Source organism: Salvelinus alpinus, chromosome 10, assembly GCF_045679555.1.
Source record: "Salvelinus alpinus chromosome 10, SLU_Salpinus.1, whole genome shotgun sequence".
Taxonomy (NCBI): Eukaryota; Metazoa; Chordata; class Actinopteri; order Salmoniformes; family Salmonidae; genus Salvelinus; species Salvelinus alpinus.
The window spans coordinates 49,952,621-49,967,429 of NC_092095.1; the positions used below are offsets into that span (position 1 = coordinate 49,952,621).

Below are 14,809 nucleotides of genomic sequence, written 5' to 3' on the forward strand. Positions count from 1 at the left end.
TGGGTTTTGATAACTGGTCGTGAGATTTGCTAGCAACAACATTGAGTCACCATCCGTCGATTCTTGTAAGAATGTAAATTACCTGTACCTATGTTTGTCCTGTACTACTGTAGAACTGCGGTCCTTCCATGGGTTGCTGAAATTCATACTTTTAATAAAAACGTTTATCAAATACAACCACCGACTTTTTCTTCATTTGTGTTGCTCGTGCTACGTAGTCAGATTCAATTGGCACATGAACATTCACGCTTAGTTGAGCAACACAAATGAGGAAAAAGTTAGTGGTTGTTTCCAAATAAAAGTTTTTATTAAAAGTATGAATTTCAGCACCCCGTAGAAGGACCGCAGTTGTACAGGACGAACATAGGTACAGGTCACAGGAGGTTGGTGGCACCTTAATTGGGGAGGACTGGCACGTGATAATGGCTGGAGCGGGATGAGTGGAATGGTATCAAATACATCAAACACATGGTTTTCCATTTACTCCGTTCTGACCATTATTATGAGCCATCCAACCCTCAGCAGCCTCCACTGGTACAGGTAAGCGTTTTCAGAATTGACATTTTTACAAGAATCGACTGATGGTGACTCATTGTTGTTGCTAGCAAATCCCGCGACCAGGTATCAAAACTCAACTATGCCTCGATATAAGAGAACTGAGTTGAGTGTTCCTCAGCTACAGCATACAGGTATATGTCTATACTATACATTCAGTGCTAGTGACTGTAATTACTCATTCAAACCAGGCTGTGCATACAGACATCAATACTGTCTATGCCTTGCCCTTGTTAGTTACCAAAGACACCTGCAACAGACAGAGGACAGGGCTGTGCTGTGCTGCACAGAGAGGAGGTAGAGAGGAGAGGAGGAGGAGGAGGAAGAAGAGGAGGAAGAGAGCAGAGAGAGACCATCTCCTGTTGCCTTGATGAGATAGGAAGTGACAGCAGAGTGCTTAATAGACTGGCACTGGGAGCCAATTATAGGTTTAAAAAATATCCACTGCCTACAGATGTAGGATCTTAAAGGAAAATTCCACCCAAAATGTTGGTATTTTGGTATTTGTTTCATTATTCCATTGTTGACATACTGTAGTCCCAAAATGTTTTGCTTGTCAGCATTCAAGATTTCAAGATATGTAACTTTCAAAATACAGAAATCATCCTCTGATGATGCATTTTGCATCATATGATCTAAAACGCAGCATCATTTTTCGTGAGGGAAAATCAAGTCTGAAATTTGAAAGTGGAAATTACAAACTTCAAAAGCCTTTTTAAACCTCAAATACACTACACGTTTGACATTTTCTGCGTTGCATCAAGGTTCCCCTGCAACAGGGTGATCAAATTAAGATCCTACATCTATACCTGGCTGTCCAGTCTTCCTCCCATATCCTACACACACACACACACAAACACATTTGTGCGTACGCACACGCACGCACACACACACACACACACACACTTAACACGTGCACATTCACACATCCTTTACTGAAAATTCCAGAAAATTGTTACAGACACTATACAAACACACACACAAACATACATACTTCTCCCTTCTCTACCCCGGAGGTGTTTTCTTTATCGACCGTGGTTCTGTCTGGAGAAGTTCTCTGTCTCACCTCAGTTCACTCAGCTGTGTAATGTGTACCGTCACTTTAATAGCCTGCCTGGCAGCCTCCTTCCTCTGTAACCCCAGCCCCAGCCGCATGACAATGACCTAGCTGTTTGGGGTTTTAGGCTGGGTGTCTGTACAGCACTTCGAGATATTAGCTGATGTACGAAGGGCTATATAAAATTGATTGATTGATTGACCTAACTTACCTAGCTACTAACCAAAAGGATGGTTTGGTTGGTTCTGTGCTCTACGCTGACCACCAAGCTCACAGCCCTGGGTGTGAACTCCTCCATACGCAACTGGGTCCTGGACTTCCTGGCGGGCTGTGAATTAGGCCGTGAATTAGGCCGCAAGTGTGCGTCCTCAGTCCTCCCCTGTACTCCCTGTGTACCCACGACTGAGTGGCCTCACACAGCTCCAACTCCATCATCGAGTTCGCTGATTACGCGACAGTAGTAGGTCTGATTACCAACAATGACGAGATGGCCTACAGGGAGGAGGTAGGCACTCTGATGGCATGGTTCCAGGTAAACAACCTCTCCCTCAATGTCAGCAAAACAAAGTAGCTGATCGTGGACTTCAGGAGGAACCAGGCTGGGCATTGTTAGGGATTTCTGCCTTATGTGCACTCAAGAGACCACAGGAAAACTTATTTGGTCAGAGGTTAGTTTGTTTAATAAGAATTACAACCCGGAGTTTACACTTACAGCAATTTGCAAGAAAGACACTCAGTTCTCAAGATGGTGTTTTCCCTTTTTATCCTCAACTGAGGTTCACCCCGCCCAGGGTGATGTCCCTTAACTTTAATACCATATAAGCTCATAATTAATAGTTGCTAATACAAAGATGTTTCTGCTAGGCGGAGTTCAGCTTATTGTTATTTGCAGTTAGTTTCCCAATCCTTCTTCCTCCTGTTGCTATCATGTGCTAGCAGAAGTAAGAATGGAGCATAGTATCAACGGGAACTGAAAGTATAGTTTCAACAAACAGGCATATGACTTTTGTACCGTTGACCTCTTCATGCACTTACAAAGTCTCTACCGCTGATTCTTCATCTGAAGCTAAAGCAAAACATGAATCAGTGTACTTTTGTAATTACAGGTGTTCCTATAATGTACAGATATGATCAAATTCCCTTTCAGCATGTCCCCATCCTCATCAACGGGGCCGCCGTAGAGACGGTCAAAAACAAGTTCCTCGGCGTACACGTCTCAGGGGAGCTGAAATGGTCAAAGCACACCCACACCCCGTGGTGAAGGCACGACAGCGACTCTTCAACCTCAGGATGCTAAAGAAATGTGTCCTTTCCCCGAGGGCCCTCACAGTGTTCTACAGGACCACCATCAAGAGAAAACTGTCAGGCTGCATCGTAGCCTGGTACAGCAACTCCACCCCTGTCGGACCGCAAGGCGCTCGGGTGCACACAGCCAGCCCTCCAGGACACCTACAACACCAGGTGTTGCAGGAAGGCCAGGAAGATCATCAGGGACCCCAGCCACTCGAGCCATGGCCTGTCCTCCCTGTTCCCATCACTCATTACAGGAGCATCATGTAAGACTGGCCAATCAATAGCTTCTACCCCCAGACCATCAAGCTGCTGAATAGCAACCACTAGTCAGCTACTCTGCTGCTCCCCCTATAGACATCCCCCCTCAAGAATTTCACTGTACCCTGTAACTACATCTGCAACCTTGTACATATGACTATTAAACTTTCTAATCTAATAAAGGACAAACAATTAAGTAATAAGAGAAAAATTAAAGAATGGACATGAAGCAGGTTTTAGCCTTGATGACACAGTCTGTCCCCTCTCTCCACTTCTCGCCTCCTCTCTCCCTTCTGTCCCTCTCTCTACCTGTCTTCCCATCTCTCCCCTCCCTTCCTCCCTTCCCTTTCCCTCTCTCCCCTCTCTGTCTCACTTCCCTCTCTGTCCCCTCTACCTTCTCCCCTACTCCTCTCTCCCTCTCTGTCTTCTCTCTGCCTCTAAACCCATAGGAATTCATTCCTCCCCTCTCAACCCAGATGGAACGCTGAGTCAGTCTCTCCAATCAGCCTCTGACGCACGGATGCAACCTGTTCCTCAGCAGAACGACACATCCAAATATTTATGTATGAATTACCCCATCACCACAGTGACCTTTCTCCAAAAATCCCCTCCTGGTAGTTTTCCCACCTCAGTTCCTTCTCTTCCATCTCGGCCCGTTTCTGTGTGTCATCTTGCTCTGAATTGTCAGGTTCACTGACCATCTGGGTTAGCCAAGGGAAAGTGAATCTCTCTTGGTTTTATCAAAGGCTTTCTGAGAGGGAGCAAATGTTCCTTGGTCCTCTGTTGTTCTGATATGGTTGTTATTCTGATCTTATCTACGTATGATTTATTTTGTGTAATTCCCTCCAAGGACAGCGTAGATAAAAACCTAAGGATTAAGACTTATGTAAGGTAACATTAAAACCCTGTTTGTGTGTGCGTGCGTGTGCACGTGTGTGTGTGCGCGCGCGTGTGTGTGTCCACAAGGTCAAATGCTATTTCTAGGGGGTTTAGGGTTAAGGTTAGAATTAGTGTTAGGGTTAGAATTAGGTTTAGGGTTAGGAGCTAGGATTAGTTTTAGGGTTAGGGTGAAGGTTAGGGGTTAGGGTTATGGTTAATAGGATTTTGAATGGGACTGAATTGTGTGTCCCTACAAGGTTAGATGTACAAGACTGTGTGTGTGTGTGCGTGCGTGCGTGCGTGCGTGTGTGTGTGTGTGTGTGTGCGTGCGTGCATGTGCGTGCGTGTGCGTGCCTGCATGCCTTGCACAATCAAGGCAAGTGCTGGGGATTCCTGCCAAAACCGTGTGAAAGAGTTATATTGTGTGACCATAATCCACCTAATACCATAGTCCCATATTAAATTATGTTTGCACAAACAATTTATTCCTGAGTTTACCTAACACTACATAGTTTCACAGGTTTGAGGAAATCCTCTCCAAAAAAGCATTACTCAGTAGCTGACTGCATGAACCAGTGGGATCTGTTGCATAAACTTTGCCAAATACCACACAAGAGGTCTCCACACAATCGTATACCGTGTAGAAATTATACACGCCATTTGGCAGACGCTTTTATCCATAGCAACCTACTGTCATGCATGCGCACATTTTTTTGTATTGGGTGGCCACAGCAGGAATCGAACCCACAACTTTGGTGTTGCAAGCGCCGTGCTCTACCGACTGAGAGCCGCACAGGGCAAGAAAAACGTGGTCCATGTTATTCAACATGTCTCTATGTAACACATTGTAGTATCCGCATAATAGAATAAGGAGGAGTCAAAACAAATTCCTCTGGGTCTTTTTGACCCACATTCAACAATAACTTACTGGAAAATAGAATAGAGGATTGTGTGTGTGTGTGTGTGTGTGTGTGTGTGTGTGTGTGTGTGTGTGTGTGTGTGTGTGTGTGTGTGTGTGTGTGTGTGTGTGTGTGTGTGTGTGTGTGTGTGTGTGTGTGTGTGTGTGTGTGTGTGTGTGTGTGTGTGTGTGTGTGTGTGTGTGTGTGTGTGTGTGTGTGTGTGTGTGTGTCTCTGTATGTGTGTTATGCGTTATGCGAGCGTGACTGAGCATGTGTTTGTGGGTCGGTCGGGCCTGCGTGTTTGGTGTGTTTCACTCAAACAGCGGATATAATTTGTTGGGCCACAACAACACATACGCTGCGCAGCTGAAGCAGGTCTCCAGTCATGCGTGGCTTGCTGCCTGCCTTAGTGTCTCTTTACCGCTTGGCTGGCTCGCCGCCCGGTGCCACAGGGTGTTATTTACCACCACAACTAACCTAACCGTTCATATCCATACACACGGACATGTCCTATCTATGCTGCCTTAGCTGATATTCCTCGAGCTTTCTCTGTCAAACTCCTTTGTAGGATTTGAGAGGCACGGGAGAGGCGGTACACTGCAACAAATAAGGCTGCTTGGCATTTCTAGCTGTCTCTGAATCTTTTTTAGGTCCATTTATGCTGCGAGCCATTGAACCATTGAACCAGTTGAGCCATGTTAGTTATATAGCCTATAGCCTATAGCACCGCTTCTTCTAACTGAAGGCTGTACTGTATTTGAGGGACATGTTTTCTATTAACTCTTCATAGGAACGAGTCATGGCAGTCCCAGTCCCGGTCCCGGTCCCAGTCCCAGTGCCACATCTGTGGATCCCTGGCCCACTGCTCTTGTTGTGGCTGGATGTTGACCGACATGAGTCGCATACATACAGCCTGAACTGGCTACATTAATTCCCTCCATCCTTCCACACACACGTGCATGCACACACACACGCACACACCCTCTTCTTCGCTGTCTGTCTGTGTGAGGTGCTACATTTGATCTGTCGGTTAGTGCGAACGTTCCGTCTGGCCATCCTGCTGCTCCCAATCTGTTCCTACAGCTAAGAATAATAACATTGCATTAAGTTACGTTACACTGCTGCAAATGTTAGCAAGTTTGTTGGACAGCCTAAACAGCTTAGACAGCTTGGCTTGCAGTGCAAAGTGGCTGTTTTCACAGCTCTTTCTCTCACACATTCCCATAAACTCTGATGACCCCACACATATTTAAAATTAAACTGCTCAAATTGGCCATAAGCTTCTGTCTGTTGAGTGAAAGTGCACAGGGTCATTGGTAGGTTCACTTACTTGTTTTAAAAATGCATTGTGACCTTTAACCTATTGTTTTTTGTTTGTTCCTCTGTGGTCCTCCTTTCAGTCGTAAAGCTCTGTATGGACCCCCTGTTCCTCATTCTTGTCAAACATTATAAGGCAAACGTGTAATGAGTCCCACTAGCTCTCTCTCTCTCTCTCTCTCTCTCTCTCTCTCTCTCTCTCTCTCTCTCTCTCTCTCTCTCTCTCTCTCTCTCTCTCTCTCACTCTCTCTTTCTCTCTTTCTCTCTCTGGTCTCATTTTCAGGCTAATGCATGCAGGTGAAAACAGGTCTGATGGATCTGTGAGCGTCACACCCTGATCTGTTTCACCTGTCTTTGTGCTTGTCTCCACCCCCCTCCGGGTATCGTCCATCTTCCCCATTATCCCCAGTGTATTATACCTGTGTTCTCTGTTTGTCTGTTGCCAGTTAGTTTTGTTTTGTTAAGCCTACCAGTGTTTTTCCCATGCTCCTGTCTTTCTCTAGTTCCTCTTTAATAGCTTTCCCGGTTTTTGACCATTCTGCCTGCCCCGACCCTGAGCCTGCCTACCGTTCTGTACCGTGTCACACCACATTGGATCACTGACCTCTGCCTGCCCTGACTCTGAGCCTGCCTGCCGTTCTGTACCTTACAGACTTTGCTCTGGACTACTGACCTCTGCCTGCCCTTGACCTGTCGTTTGCCTGCCCCCCTGTTTCTGTAATAAACTTGTGTTACTTCAAAACTGTCTGCATCTGGGTCTTCTCCTGAGCCTTGATATGTGAGGGTCATTGACAGGACTAGAGGTCCTCAGACAGTCATTCTAATGTGGTTCAATGTGCTGATAAAATGTGACCCAAACTGGTAACCCAAACATTGTGTGATTCCAAAATGGCACCCTATTCCCTTTATAGTGCACTACTTTTGTTTGGGGACCATAGGGCTCTGGTCAGAATTAATGCTCTATATAGGGAATAGGGTGGCATTGCGCTGGGATACAATGAGGATAGGAAACTATCTGAATACCACATGACACTCTTCAATTGACATGATCAACATGACAGCAAAAATGCATTAGCATTTCCTACATGCAGTACCAAATTCAAAGATAGAAGGTGAAATAGAATGGTGTGTATTGATTGTAAACGAGTGACTGATACCCTCTGCTGGTCAAAAACAGAAGCACAGGAGGAGTCATTACGTCACAACCACCACAACCCATTTAGGCCCTGTTTGTTTGGGTTACATGATGGTTCTAATAAAGATTTGATTCAGGCATCCATGTAGATGTAATGTATATTTTTACACACATTCATCCACCATTGTCTTTCATCCTTAGATGGCTGTGGAATGGGTAGAATTGGAAATAACTGGATCTAATGTTGGTAACTGGGTCTAATGTTGATTTCATTCACTCATTATTTCTGCTGCCACTGATACGTCCATTGTCCCTACAGCTCTGGCAGCATGGTGAGTAGAGGTGTATCCTACTACAGAACCATGATATAGTATGTTTAGAGAGGTCATCCCAGCACCTGTGAGCTTCCATGGGACGTTCTCTCAATCCAACTCCTCCAGCTGTCATGTCTTTAATCAATCATGTATCCCACAGTTAGGCTGGAGCAGGTGACAGATGTCTCCATGACAACCCCTGTTCTATCACAACACAGTGACAGATGGGACTCTGGGAGACAGGGACAGATCAAGAGCAATGTGGAGCATAGGGACGTCACTATCACTGTGTATGTGTAACCCGGGGCAGGGATGAGAAATTCATCACTGGTATTCTTACAGTAATTCACAAATCTTCTGATGCTACTGGCTACTTAGAGAGATATTTACATTGATTTAAGCCACTGTGAGGTTGTCTTTTATAGCCGTAATCTTGTGGCTCTGACAGAGACAATCCTTTGTTTATAGGACTTATAAGGGGAGGCTTACCGATGCACTCCTTCCAGTACCGGCCCCCTCTCTGTTCTTACATGTGGACAACAGATAAAAACACTGGATGTCACTGGATATCAAATACTGTTTCAAAGGACAAGCAGGAAAAGGTATGTGTTATTTCCTTTACACTGCCTGTTGTTGTCCTCCACAAACATGACATTATGTGTTTGACTTTTGGCTCTCTCTATTGAAATCATTCAAAACATCTTGATGATGAAAATGAAGTCAATCTACAAACGGAAAAGCCATAGGGGGAATTAAAGTAGTGTGATCTTGTTTCAGTAAGATTGATAGTAAAATAATATTGGAAAAGTAAAGATATCCAAACACGATTAGGGTAGTACATTAGTAAAAAGTATATATTGTATGGACTGTTACAATAATGTAATAATAATTATCAATTGCACACGCTTACTTTTCTTTAGGCATGTAACTAAATATGATCTATAATCTGTCCAGTCAGTCTTCTATAAGTATAGTGAACAAAAATGTTTCATGAGCTGAAATAAAAGATCCCAGAAATGTTCCATATGCACAGAAAGCTTATTCATTTCAAATGGGGCAGCAGGTAGCCTAGTGGTTAGAGAGTTGGGCCAGTAACCAAAAGGTTACTAGATCAAATCCCTGAGCTGACAAGGTAGCAATCTGTTGTTCTACCCCTGAACAAAGTAGTTAACCCACAGTTCCTAGCCCATCATTGTAAATAAGAATGTGTTCTTAACTGACTTGCCTAGTTAAATAAATGAATAAAACCCTGTTAGTGAGCATTTTTCCTTAGCCAATATGGCGAATATCAAGAAGCTAATTAAACGGCATGATTACACAGGTGCACCTTGTCCAATAAGGCCACTCTAAAATGTGCAGTTTTGTCACACAACACAATGTCTCAATGCAATTGGCATGTTGACTGCAGGAATGTCCACCAAAGAATGAAATGTTACATTCTCTATCATAAGCCGCTTCCCACGTTGTTTTAGAGTATTTTGCAGTACGTCGAACCGGCCTCACAACTGCACAACTCACAACTCACAACTGCAGACCACATGTCACCACACCAGCCCAGGACCTCCACATCTGGCTTCTTCATCTGCAGGATGGTCTGAGACCAGCCGCCCGGACAGCTGATGAAACTGTGGGTTTGCACAACCAAATCATTTCTGCACAAACTGTCAGAAACCGTCTCAGGGAAGCTAATCTGTGTGCTCAACGTCCTTGCCAGAGTATTGACCTGACTGTAGTTCGGTGTCGTAACCGACTTCAATGGGCAAATGCTAAAGCATCGATGGAAGAATCCCGATTTCATCAGTTTGGGCGAGCGGTTTTCTGATGTCAACATTGTGAACAGAGTGGCCCATGGTGGCGGTGGCGTATGGTATAGGAATGCATAAACTATGGACAACGAACACAATTGCATTTTATCGACAGCAATTTTAATACCATGACGAGATCCTGAGGCCCATTGTCGTGCCATTCATTCGCCTCCCTCACCTTGTGTTTCAGCATGATAATGCACGGCCCATGTCGCAAGGATCTGTACACAATTGCTGGAAGCTGAAAATGTCCCAGTTCTTCCATAGACTGCATACTCACCAGACATGTCACCAATTGAGCATGTTTGGGATGCTCTGGATTGACGTGTATGACAGCGTCTTCCAGTTCCCACCAATATCCAGAAACTTTGCCATTGAAAACAATATCCAGAAACACAGCCATTGAAGAAGAATGCAACAACATTCCACAGGCCACAATCAACAGCCTGATCAACTCTATGTGAAGGAGATGTGTCGCGCTGCAATGGTGGTCACACCAGAAACTGACTAGTTTTCTGATCTAAACCCCTACCTTTTTTAAAAGGTATTTGTAACCATCAGATGCATATCTTTATTCCCAGTCAAGTGAAATTCATAGATTAGGGCCTAATGATTTTATTTCAATTGACTGATTTCCTTATATGAACTGTAACTCAGAAATTGTTGAATGTTGTGTTTATATTTTTGTTCAGTGTACAATTTGTGTGGCAGACTAAAGATCTGTTATATTGAAATATCAATACTTTGTTTCCAGTCACAGAGATAGAATTGTCCAGGTCAGGCCTTGCTGGAAAGTAAACCAGGGGCCAGAATGAAATTCAACCCCCTAAACAACTCTGTCTAACTTCTCTTTCATAGCAGACACCTTATCTAAAGCAGGGTTTCCCAAACTCGGTCCTGGGGCCCCCTCTGGGTGCACGTTTTGGTTTTTGCCCTAGCACTACTCAACTGATTCAAATAATCAAAGCTTGATGAGTTGGTTATTTGAATAAGCTGTGTAGTACGGGGGACCCTGATCTAAAGCAACGTACAGTTCAGTGAATGCATACCTTTTTTGTAAGTTGTGTGGGTATTAGATCAGCCTTTCTTAAAGTATGAGTCGCGACCCAAAATAGTCGCGAGGTGTCAGAGTACATTTATAATTATTTCATTAATTACTGGAATTGATTTTGGCCAAGTGCAAGTGCACTCTCTGTTCGGTACGCTCTCTACTTTGCAGCGGTGTTTCTGCTCAGTTTGGCAGCTGCGTGAGAGGAAGTTGCCGGTGTGCTTCGCAGTTTAATTAACATATATTTTTTCGACAGTTTTCTTGAAGATCACTCCGCGACCCACACGCTGCAGTGCTGTTGTTCAGCAGCAGATGATGCGCTGTCAGCAACTGGCTTGTAATTCCCACTCGCCATCACTCACCGCTGTCAACGAATGGACTCAAGCTAGCCACAAGTTATATTGTCTTTAAACGCAAATACAGCGATGAGTTTCTCTCTCTTGGTTTCATACAAACTTTGAGAAATAACGAGGAGCGCCCACAATGTGGTTTGTGCAGGGAAGTGCTTAGTAATTAGTCTCTCAAAACGAACAAATTAAAACGACAGGTCCTGACCAAACATCCACAGCTTGACGGTAAACCCAGGGAGTTATTTTAGAACAGGGCAGAATACTTCAGGAAGCAGTGCTTTGACAATGGAAAAGTAAGTCAGCTAGCAAGGTATTGTTGTAATTGTATAACGGGTGATGATAAGCAGAAATAAGGGAGTACTACTCTCATAGTAGTCGATGTGAGTTTCTCTTCAAACAACCCCCTGGCCTTTTACACAGCTAATAGCTAACATTAGCCAAAGCAAGCTATCTAGCTAACGTTACTGGCAGTGCAAGCCTAGTAACAGTACAGATGAAGATGGGGGGAAAACTGTTGCTGTTAAAATACAAGCAAACATTTTTATTCTGAACTGGAATACACTGATAGACGCAAGATGCTTTTTGAGGCTGAGAAACTGACTGAGAAAGCAGTAGATGTTCTGATCCAGTTTGGCACCACATACCTGTGCGAGTCAGGGTTCTCAACTGTCAAAAACTGAGCCCAGAATAGACCGGCTTGTTGAAAACGTCAACCAGTCACACACCTATCATTAGAACTGTGTGTGTGTGTTTTATGGTCTACATCTGTGTGATGTGATCAATCAGTTTATTCCAGTGATTTATCGTATTTGAACAGCAACAGGTCCAACCTAGACACATGTAAGAGTGTTTTAGTGGGGAAAAATAAACATGAATAGCTATGTATATGGGTATTTCATTGAATTGTTCTTTGTCTATGTTGCATTTGTTATTGGGCATAAGGGCAATGAAATGTGCCGATATTTACATATAGTTGCATGTTTTTGTAACCACAGAATTTCTCATTTTGGTCCCAGGCTGAAAAAGTTTAACCTGTATTAGATACACCCAAGAATTGAACCCACAGCATTGTGGATGCTAGTGCCATTGCGCTTGCCAACTGAGCTACACAGAGCTACACAAGCATCCACCATGAGGTAGCAATTTCTGCCTTTCACATGGTGATCGGGAAAAGGCTTATGTGAGTAAACTGAGATGTCAGATTAATGTAGGTGGATGGATTGATTGAAGGATAGATAATGAAACTAAGTTAGGGATTTGGTTGGAATTACTATAATCTGTCTCACTGCAGTTCAAGAGGTTCAGCAGATAAATATCTGATTCATCAACTAGGCTACATAAATGGAGGATCATCTCACTCCCCTCCACCCCTCCACCCCTGTAGACACCTGCTGTCCTTAAATCACATAACCCACACGCTCATGCTTCAGAGGGAAGTGTCGCCTTATTCTCAGATGTTGCCCCAGTTTACAAGCAATCTCTTTAAAACCCCTCTCATCTCCAGCCCCCTCCTCGTCATAGATGTGAAGATAAGGCATTCATGTTTTCTCTTTATTTTATTATGGCCAAATTGCCATATTTGGTCAAAATGGATGCTTTGTTGTAGATTGTTGTGTCAGGGATACTTGTATAATGGTAGCCTACTTGCTGAACGTTTCAGGGCTATATTGCTCAACTCCATTACGCTATCTAGAAACCAGTTCCGAAATTACTACACAACAACATGCAAATAGACTGTTGTTGCTGGTGTACTTACAGCCTTAATACACAGGTACAACAACTTTATGTTAAGTGTTACCACACTTTCTCTGTCTCATTTTTACAGGTGTAAGGGGCCAAAATGCAGTACTTCTTTTGTCTCCTACTGTTGATGAAGGTTTACTCCAAGTCTCACGGCACCCATGCGAGAAAGGCTGCGACTGTCGCGAGGAACCGAAGCTCACCGCTTGCACTAACGCCCTCTTTGCCCAACCACATCCCTCCTTACACGCAACACCTGGACCTATCTATGAACCTCCTAACCTTTATTCCGAAGGGTTCCTTCCAAATGGAACGCAAACTGAGGGTTCTGCTTATAAAGGACAACAACATCAACGCTGTGGCTGACGGGGCCTTCACCCAGCTAGAGTTCCTTCAGAAGTTGGACCTGGGTTGTAACAGGTAGTGGAGAGTTTTTCCTGGCCACCGGGCTCTTGTTTCTGATTTGCTCTTTGAGGTCTTGGCCGGGTTATTGTAAAGCACTTTGTGGCAACTGTTCATGTCAAAGGGGCTTTATCAATTAAATGTGATGGTTGGATGGATAGATTCATTGATGTATTGATTGATTAAACAGGATCTCGTCCCTGAGCGAGAGCTTCTCCCTGGGCCTGAACGCTCTTGAGAGAGCTGCAGCTGAGCCACAACCACCTGCATACCCTGGACAGCAGGAGCTTCATGCACCTGGATGGCCTACAGAAGCTCAACCTTACTGGCAATGCTATCCATAACATCCAGGTAAGGTTGTTTTTACTTTTGTTGAACAACATCAAATAAGGTGATACAGGACTTATACATTTCTGTTCTGTTCTATTTTACTATATTATATTGTGTTTTATTTTATTCTGTTCTATTGTGTTTTATTTTGTTTTATTCTATTGTGTTCTATTCTATTCCATCTAGGTGAGGTCCTTTGGCTCCATGTCCACCTTGCGGCAGCTCTACCTGGAGGACAACCATCTCGTCTCCCTAAACAATGGGGTGTGCTCCATGCTGAAGTCCCTGGAGGTCCTCAACCTGCAGGGAACCAGATCAACAAAACCCAAGAGGGTGTCTTCACCGCCATGATCTCCCTGGCCCTGCTCAACCTGGCCCACAACCAGATGAGCACCATCTACTTCAAGACCTTCCTTAAGCATCCACGCGTATAGTACCCATATCCTGTTGGAAGGAAACCCCTGGAACTGCAATCGTGACCTACAGAAAGTGTTCCATAAGCTTAGAAGTGTTCGAAGGCGGTTCTTGGACGATTACTATAATCTTAGCTGTAATGCTCCGACAGAACTAGCGAACTACAGGTTGATGGATGTGGATACGGAGCTGTGTATCGCCGAGATGGTTATTGTGCTGATTATCACGATCACCGGGGTGATAACAGTGTTGGGGGCCATGGTCATGGCGGAGAGGAAGAGAAAGAAGAAGAAGAGGGGGAGGCATTGGACGGAGCAGGGCAACTTGTCAGACTCAGATCACTAGGGATTGACTTCTTCTCGGCAACACAATCCTTTTAATACACTTGTACAGTAACATGAAGAAAATATCTCTCAGAGACAGTTAGAAACATTGCCATATTTTTAAAAGACATTTAGTAGGCTATTGTACAATTTCACCAATTATTTATTGTACACAAATGTATTCATCAATTACTCAATATGTACACTTTCTGCATTTGTAATAATACCAGAATTTGTAGTGTTTTATTAGATACTTTGATTTACAATATTGTAATGAAACAGGCAGGGAGCAGGCCTCGACCTTCTAGCCCGAAATCCAGCGCGCTATCAACTGTGCCGCAAAAGCATGCTCAAGTGGCAGAGTCGATATCCGCGCATATAAACCCAGGGTCGTTACAATATGAACAATATTACAGGTGTGAAAAGTATTAAATTAAACGAAATTGAAAGGTGCACAAGCTGCATTGTATTCTATCTATTTCCTTTATTATGTAGGAAATATACATTTTATAGATTTTTAGAAACAATAACAATTGCACATATTGCCTTGACAGTTCGTTATAAACATGCTCTTGTGCATTTACAGTAGTTGGTGTATGTTGAAGGGCAGCGGGACAATATTTGTGAGGTTGGGTTCACTTTAACAGATAGCACAGACGTCACACGAAACCCATCCTCTGGGCGTATCGA

At 43.9% G+C, this 14,809-nt stretch overlaps 1 pseudogene; it reads left to right on the forward strand.

Annotated features, from left to right (window-relative positions):
- The first annotated feature begins 1,842 nt into the window (after positions 1–1,842).
- LOC139532936 (reticulon-4 receptor-like 2) lies at positions 1,843–14,249 on the forward strand (annotated as a pseudogene).
- The last annotated feature ends 560 nt before the right edge of the window (positions 14,250–14,809 follow it).